We start from the raw sequence: 7202 nt of genomic DNA, 5'->3' as shown, positions 1-7202 counted from the left end.
GAAATTACAACCTTATGTTAGATATTTTTTTCCCGTTTTCCACTTTCTTTATGGATTCTGATACTGTGAGTCATCTCCCCAAACCTGGCTTTTTCAGTCAAATTTTGCTAGATATCCAGTCAGCGAACAGACTTGTGATGGTGGGGGGTGGATTTGGAAAGCCAGAGGTAGCTTGTTCTTGGTGTCTTGTATGGTCTGATTTGGTTTCTGACTCTCAATATTGAAAAGAAGTTATTTTTGGCCAAGGTAATGGTTATGATGTTGAGTGATGGTTGCTCTTAATTGGTGTGAACATCTGTTCGTATAGGGGAAAAACAGTACCTGAGACGTTCTGGAGCTGGCACAATGTCTCTGGCTTGGTTCCAGCTCTGCCCAGGGCTGCGGCCCACGAGCCACCGCGGGGCTCCAGGGCTGCCCCTTCCCCCACACGTACACCCCAGTCACGTTCCAGCACGGACATCATCTTCTCATGTCCCTTGTAAACTCCATTTTCCTTCTCCTGAGGAGACCAGCAGCTGCCCAAGGGGCAGTGCAGCCGGTTCCAACCGCGACCCCACAGAAGAGGCTTTCAGAGCCAGGCAGGCGGGTTTTTAGAAAGCAAGCAGGCTTTACAGGTGCTTAATTTCTCAGTGACATCCGCTTTTAACCCGGGAACACCCCGCCTCCAGGCCGGGCCTGGCCCCACGGCCGCGCCCCAGGGGCCTGAGGTGACGGAGGGCGCCGCTGGGCGCCGCGGGGGGCGGCGAGGCGTGTGCGGCGCTACTGGCGGCATTACGGTAGGGGGGGCGGGGTTGGGGGCGGGGCTTCAAACGTGGCGGCGGCTCAATAGGAGCGGGGCCGGGCGCGGCGCGGCTGGAAGGGCCGGGGCGGTTCTAGAAGCGCGGCGAGCAGGGCTGCGGGCTGGCGGGTGAGCTGCGCTGCGCTCGGCGGGGCGTGGGCGGGATGGCGGTGCCCCGGGGTGTCTGGGCTGGCGGTGGCGCGGCCGCAGGTGAAGCAGCGCCCGCCCCCTGCAGCGCTGAGGGGCTGTAGCCCCCCGCGGGTGAGCCGCTGCCGCAGCCCGCTCGGGGCTCCCCCCCTCCCCCGGGCTGGCGGGAGGCCCCTCCTGAGGAGAGCGGGGGAAGCCGGGGCCGGGCTGGGGGTCGGGCCCCGTGGGGGCAGCGGGCTCGGGGCTGACTGGGAAGGAGGGCCCGGCTTTCAGGTGCCGCGGTTCTGTGCTCGCCCGGCCCCCCGGCGGGCGCTGCCCGTGCCCCTTGCCTGGGGGAAAAAGCCGAAAATAACATAAAAAAAAATTACCGGGTTTCTCTCAACATGTTCGAAGTGTTATCGTTACCAAAACGTGGCAGGGCTGGTTCCCCTTTTCCTTGCCCTTTGGGGTTTGGGGTGACTGATGCCGCCGCTTGGGAAGGTCCTGGTGCCCGCCGCGTTGCTGGCTGTGTGCGCTGCCAGCTGCACGCTCGCAGGGCAGAGTGTAGGGTGCCTTGTGCTTCACAAAGGTGTTCAAAATCTGCTTGTTCTGCTCCTGTCTCATTCTGTTTTAACCTGAGATTGGTTTTCCCAAACATGCTTGTCCATGTGTGTGGCAGCGGGCGCAGCTGAGCTGGGGTGATGGCCCGGGGGCGCAGGCGGCCGCCGCGGCGGGTGCAGTGCAGCCTTGGTGGAAAAGGGCTGTGCAAGAGAGCAGCCTGGTATCAAAGTTAGCTACCACAGCTCAGCTGGGGCACAGTAGAGCAAAACATGCTTTTGACCAGACAGGAATAAGTTTATTTCAAGCAGCAAAAAATGCCCTTGTAACCTGAAAGCAAGAAGGAAAGACGGTGTGTAAATAAAGACAATGTTTGGAGCTAACTCTGTGGTGTTTGGTTTTCCTAGCCCGGCATCACCCGTGTTCTGTAGCAGTACAGAAAGTAGGCTTCCCTAGGAGACATTCTTGCAACAAAACCTCTGGCCCCTTAATTTTATAGGTGCTCTGTGCAGGTGAAGCTGAGCAGAGGAGGCCACCACAGCCATCTTTACCAGGGTAATACTTCAGCTTGCTGGCATTAAGGACCTAGGAAATAATCCCACAGGTACGTTGGAAACATATATAGCAACCAATAACTGCCACTCATATTTTACAGGCAGAACATTATTCCACAGCTGTAAACTGGCATTGCTGTGACACTAAGAGACAAGAATTTTGCTTCTTGCTTATGCCATAATTTCTTGAGTTTCTGTTTTTTTAGTGTAGCTAATCATGCTCTGGGAAGCAGTGCAAGGAAGTATGAGCCCAGAGTATGATTATGTATTTCAAAGACAGTAACAGCAGAGGGAGCACAATTTACCGTTTAGTGTAAGAAGTTTTTTGCTCTAGGTTGAAGTCAGGAATCCAGTCTGTTTATAATTTCCATGCTGTGCATATTGGCAAACTTCCAAAGAAGCAAGCTGTAAACATAGATGTTTTTCCTATGAATAGTTCTGATTTTTCTGTATGGTTTTCAATATGTCTGAGAAATGAGAATGCAGTGTATTGTAGGGGGCAGGTTCTGGGGTGATCTCAGAATAGTCAACCCCTGCACCTCCGCGATAATGTCTGATTGTAATTAAATTGCTGATATTCATTGAAAGAAACAGTTTGCTGACAGTAGACCTTTTCCTACAAAAAAAACCCCTTATTTCTGAACAGGAGGATATTTTCCCTAATACTATGAGCCTGTGGAAGGTTAAGTATCATGGTAATATTAAAATTACGGGATTTGCAAAGTAAAATGCAGTCTAAATTTTAATATTGAAAAAATAAGCTCTAGTGGAAAAAGAGCATGCAGTTTTGCCATCTTCACTGACTGTGGGATTTGATCTAGGCTGTTTCATGTGGGGTGAGCTTGCAGATACTGCAGAGTAAGATGCAGGCAGATTTGCTGCGCTGTAGACTAGCGTGAATTTTCTTGCCTGCTGGAGTGCAGAAGAAACATTCTTCGTTATGGCTTTCAAAAAAACCTAACTGTTGGGAGCTAATCAAGAAGATTAATTTCTAAGATTGTTATAATGAAGGATGGCACAAGTTGTCCCATATTAGAAGAAATTCATACAGTTTTGCATGGATGTGCTGTATCCTTGTTAATGTGTGCAGGTGGACAACTTTTCTTCCTTTTGGCTTGCCTTGAAAAGTACAAGGTAATTGTGCCGTATTGTTTGTTAGCCAATTAGAGTTGTTTTCAGATGCACATTAAACCCTTTGGGAAGCAAGGTGGTGATGTTGGCATAAGCATGTTTGAGCAGTAAGTGCAACATGTACTGGAGAAGGAGCTGGGAAGCAGTTATTTGATGATGGAGGAAAGAGAACTCGCTTCTGAGGAGGCACCTAATATTGAAAGGGAGCACTGCCTCTCATGTCTCCCTGGGCGTGGCAGAGAGCTAGCTATTTGTAGCAAGGTAACTAGCTGCATGCTGCACCGGTGGTGGTGTGAATCCTGACATGAGGTTTGAGATATGATGGGGCAGTCTGAGTGGGGCACTGACAGGCGTTTATATCCAAAATTCTGTGGGTCAGAGGAGTAGCTGAATGCTGGATCATCTGAATTGATGTGGATAATGAATTTTGGCTCTGAATTACTTGTTTTGAAGTCTTCAGCTAGTGGTTGCTTTCTTAGGATAAAATTAATGTTTCCTTAGTATTTAATATTTTTTTAAAATAGTTTTATAGCTGCCACAATGTGCCAGGCATCTCCTGACTAATGTATCAGGCTAATCTGCAAGAATTGAAAAACTGCTACAACCTGGATGGTTTTTTATGACTGCTTTTCTTAGAGAAGCTTGTCCTTGGCAACATCCTGAAGATCTGTTTACAATTAAGCCCATCTTTTGGCTCTAAAAAAGTATGTAAGCAATCTTGCAGGTTTTCTTGTATTATTTTCCACTTAAATATAATTAGCCTTATCTACAGCCATCAATAGTGATAGATTGTTGCCTGCTTTTGAAACTCCATTGTTTGTGGAGGGGAAAGTGAATGAAGCCAGTTGCACTGTTACTACTTCATGCTGTGTCTGCAAGCAGTAAGATGGGGTAGAAAGCTGTGGCATTTAGAGAAGTCTCAAATGGAGTTGTCTCATCTGAGAGTTCAACCTCAAATTGCTGTTTGAGGATGGGCCATTCTTCAGAGCCTGGCATGTGGGCCTCCGCTGTATGTGCACCAAGAACCAATCTGTGGCCTGATGTGACTTTGAAGTAGTGATTTGCTTGTTAGATCTTGCCATGATACTTTAAATTTAGATACATGTGGAAACAGCATTTTAGCAGTGATTTTCCAGGTGTTTTTAATAGCATAGGCGAGACCAGAAGAGGAAATGGGCTGTAACCCTTACTTGTGTCATCAGCTTGTAGGCTGTTGCATCCTGGTGGTTCACAAAAATGGTATGTTAGCTTTTGACAGTATCTAGTTATACTACTTTGCATAGCAAACCTTCTTCCCCTGTAGCAAAGTGTGGGTCTGTAAGAATGGAATCTAACTAGGGAGTGGTAGTGTACCTCAGTTGCTTGGAGGAAACCGTTGCTGTATGCTCTGGGGAAAAAAAAAGAAAAAACCCCAAACACCCAGAAACCCCACTCAAAACCTGGAAGAAATAGAAAACTAGATCTGTTAGGAGTAATTAAAATTTGTCATGAAGGAAACATCACAGAGGATGTCTGATGACCTAAGATACTGACAGAGCAGTGATTCCTGCTGTGAACTGTGCTCAGTATTAGTAACATTTTGATGTGGTGAGCTGGCAGTTTGCAGACCAGCAATGGTACGCAGGTTTTTGACTGTAATTTCATAAGGCTTAATGAAGTGTTGCACACTTAGTGTTCTTTTTTCACTTCTGATCTATCAATTATACAAGTTTTAATTGTTATCCAACTGTATTACTATCTTGGAGTGGCTGTGAGGTAATGTCACCTGAGTTCTGTGGGTTGGAGGCTTGAATACAGACTTGGGAAGAAATGCATTCACAGGGGCTGAAATTAACCCTCTGAAGCTCCCCCCAGTCTTTGGAAAGGAAGGTGACTTTGCTGGTAGCAGTTTGGAGCAGCTAAATCACACCCCAGCTCCGTACCTCCCCTGGAGAAGCCCCATAGCAAAGGGAGTGCTGTCATGTCTCAGTAGCGGAGGGAAGGAATACTGCAGGGTTTTTTCTGGAGTTAATGTGATCCAAATGAGAGTTCACAATACAGCAAGTCACACTGGCTAGATTTGCCACAATAAGCAACAATAAGGGGTATGACTTTTCTTCTTTAGACTGCATAGGCTGGTCATGTTCCACTTAGTTTAATTCTCCTCCATGAGAAGTCTGTGCAAATCTGGAGCCTGGATGAAGGCCTTGTTTTTGTCAGTCCATTTTTAGTTAGGCTATCAGGCAATTGGAGGGTTTCTTCTGACTTGTTTTTTTTCTTCTGAGGACACCCTTATCTGGGAATTGGAACTGACGGGAGTGAACAATCAGCCATGAGACAGCACAACTTGCATCTTCGGTTACCTATCCTGTATGCTGCTACTATTACGTTATTTTAAAAGGCGGCAGAATGCAAATCAACTTCCCTTGTACACAGTGGTACCAACTGTGAATGGTACTTGCTGAGTCTTTTTTTGTGGGGTGAAGATGGAGAGAAAAGTTCATGTTTTTAGGGTCTCTAACTTTGGCTTATGTGGGTAGGTGTGCTGCCTGCTGTCTGAAGGAGGGCTCTGTTAGGGTCATGCTCTTGTTCTGTGGCATACAAAGGAGACTGCATCCTATCAGTTTGATCAAAAGTGGGAGCCCTAAAGTGACTGGATGAGTAATAGCTTCTTGTTTCTTCTGACCTGAAAAAAGTTATCCCTTTGGCTCATGTGGGAGCTGGCTTGAATCCCCTGTGACTGGATATGAAATTTGGGGTGGATGAGAAACTGATAACGTTGGCAGATGTGCAAGAAACTTTTGTAGGTCAGGTCCATGTTTTTATCTTCTTGATTAAGATTTTTTAGAAAGCTTATTTAATAAAGAATTCTGTCTAACTTGTGGAGAAAAAATTCCATCCTGGTCTATTTTGTCTAGAAAACCCTTTTTCCCCTCTGCCAGTGCTCTCTGAAGTCTGACAGCACTCTTTCCAGTGGGAGCAATGATTCATTGAGGTCTCACACTCTAAAGAAGTGTCTGTACAATATCCCTTTGGTTAGTTTTTAGCTTTGCTGGCTGGCACATTCAAGGGAAGGAAAGGAGCGAAACGTTAAGTATCTGTTACTGTATGCAGAGAAGTTTAGTTCTATCAGTGTTACTGGGACAGTTTCTCATTAGTGAGAGCTGTCTTGCAGGTAAGGCAGTGGTGTACGTGCTCATCTCAAAGGTATGTGTGGCCTTAGGAGCCCCATGCTGATGGCACTTGCCGTAGCCTGACAAGCCAGGGCACTGTGCTGCTTGTCCTGGGCCCTCTTAAAGCCCAGCTCAGCGCAGCCTGAACTGCCGGCTTCAGCTCCTGTGTGGGGAGGTTCTTGCAGCCCAAGGCTGAATGGAGCCCAGCTGCTCTGCTCAAGTGCTTGCAATCTGGTGCAGAGGAATGTTGCTGTTACCATGTAAGTATCCCTTTAATAAAAGGAGACCCTAAATTCACCTGTCCAGCATGATGTCTTAGTCATTTGAAGATGCTGTTGAAAAGAAGCCAGGAAAGTAGGTTGTTTGTGCTATGCAGACTTCCTATCTGGCATTTCTATGCAACTAAGTTCTTTCATTCTCTGTTTGAATAAAACACAGTGGCTTTATAAACATTTGTCTCAGTTATTGAGGTAGGAGGTGCTAATGTCCCTTCTGCCTCTTACCCTCATTGTTAGCAGATGGTTTAGCTGTGGTGGGGTGGGCATGCATACGTGTGTGTATGCACACATGCTTGTGCTGTCCAAGAATGTGGTTATAACATTATGTTCAGCCTCCTGTAGTTAGTTATTTGTGCTGGTTTTCCAAGTAACAGCTGTGAAAAGAATGTGTACAAACAATTTGAAAACCCTGCAGCCAGGTGTCCTTGTTCAAGCAAGAACTGAGTTCTGTGTTTACTGAGGTTTCTGTTTATTGACTCAAGTAAATCTGAGTAGGATGGAAAAGCTGTTAAAGATCTGCTATAAAGACAAGCTGCTAGCTGTAGTAAGTGTTCTTCTTGGCAGATGTCCTCATCCATGAGAACATGGTGGGGAGGTGTAGAGCAGAGAATGTAGAGTTCTGTTT

The 7202-nt window shown here is 46.8% G+C and overlaps 1 protein-coding gene across 5 annotated transcripts in view; it reads left to right on the top strand.

Moving 5' to 3' along the window:
* The first annotated feature begins 884 nt into the window (after positions 1-884).
* Positions 885-7202, top strand: part of P4HA2 (prolyl 4-hydroxylase subunit alpha 2) — a 30447-nt gene continuing 24129 nt past the window's right edge. For 3 of the 5 annotated variants that reach the window (XM_056349876.1, XM_056349880.1, XM_056349879.1), the window contains exons 1-2: positions 889-907; positions 1962-2066. The gene's annotated coding sequence lies outside the window, so the exon portion shown is untranslated. Of the gene's footprint in view, positions 908-1961; positions 2067-7202 lie in introns of those variants that run through there. The other 2 variants (XM_056349877.1, XM_056349878.1) reach the window with 2 other exon arrangements.

The sequence above is a fragment of the Falco biarmicus genome, chromosome 8 (genome assembly GCF_023638135.1).
Source record: "Falco biarmicus isolate bFalBia1 chromosome 8, bFalBia1.pri, whole genome shotgun sequence".
Classification (NCBI taxonomy): domain Eukaryota; kingdom Metazoa; phylum Chordata; class Aves; order Falconiformes; family Falconidae; genus Falco; species Falco biarmicus.
Note: the sequence above shows the minus strand (reverse complement) of the source record. Positions and strands in the feature narration are given on the sequence as shown.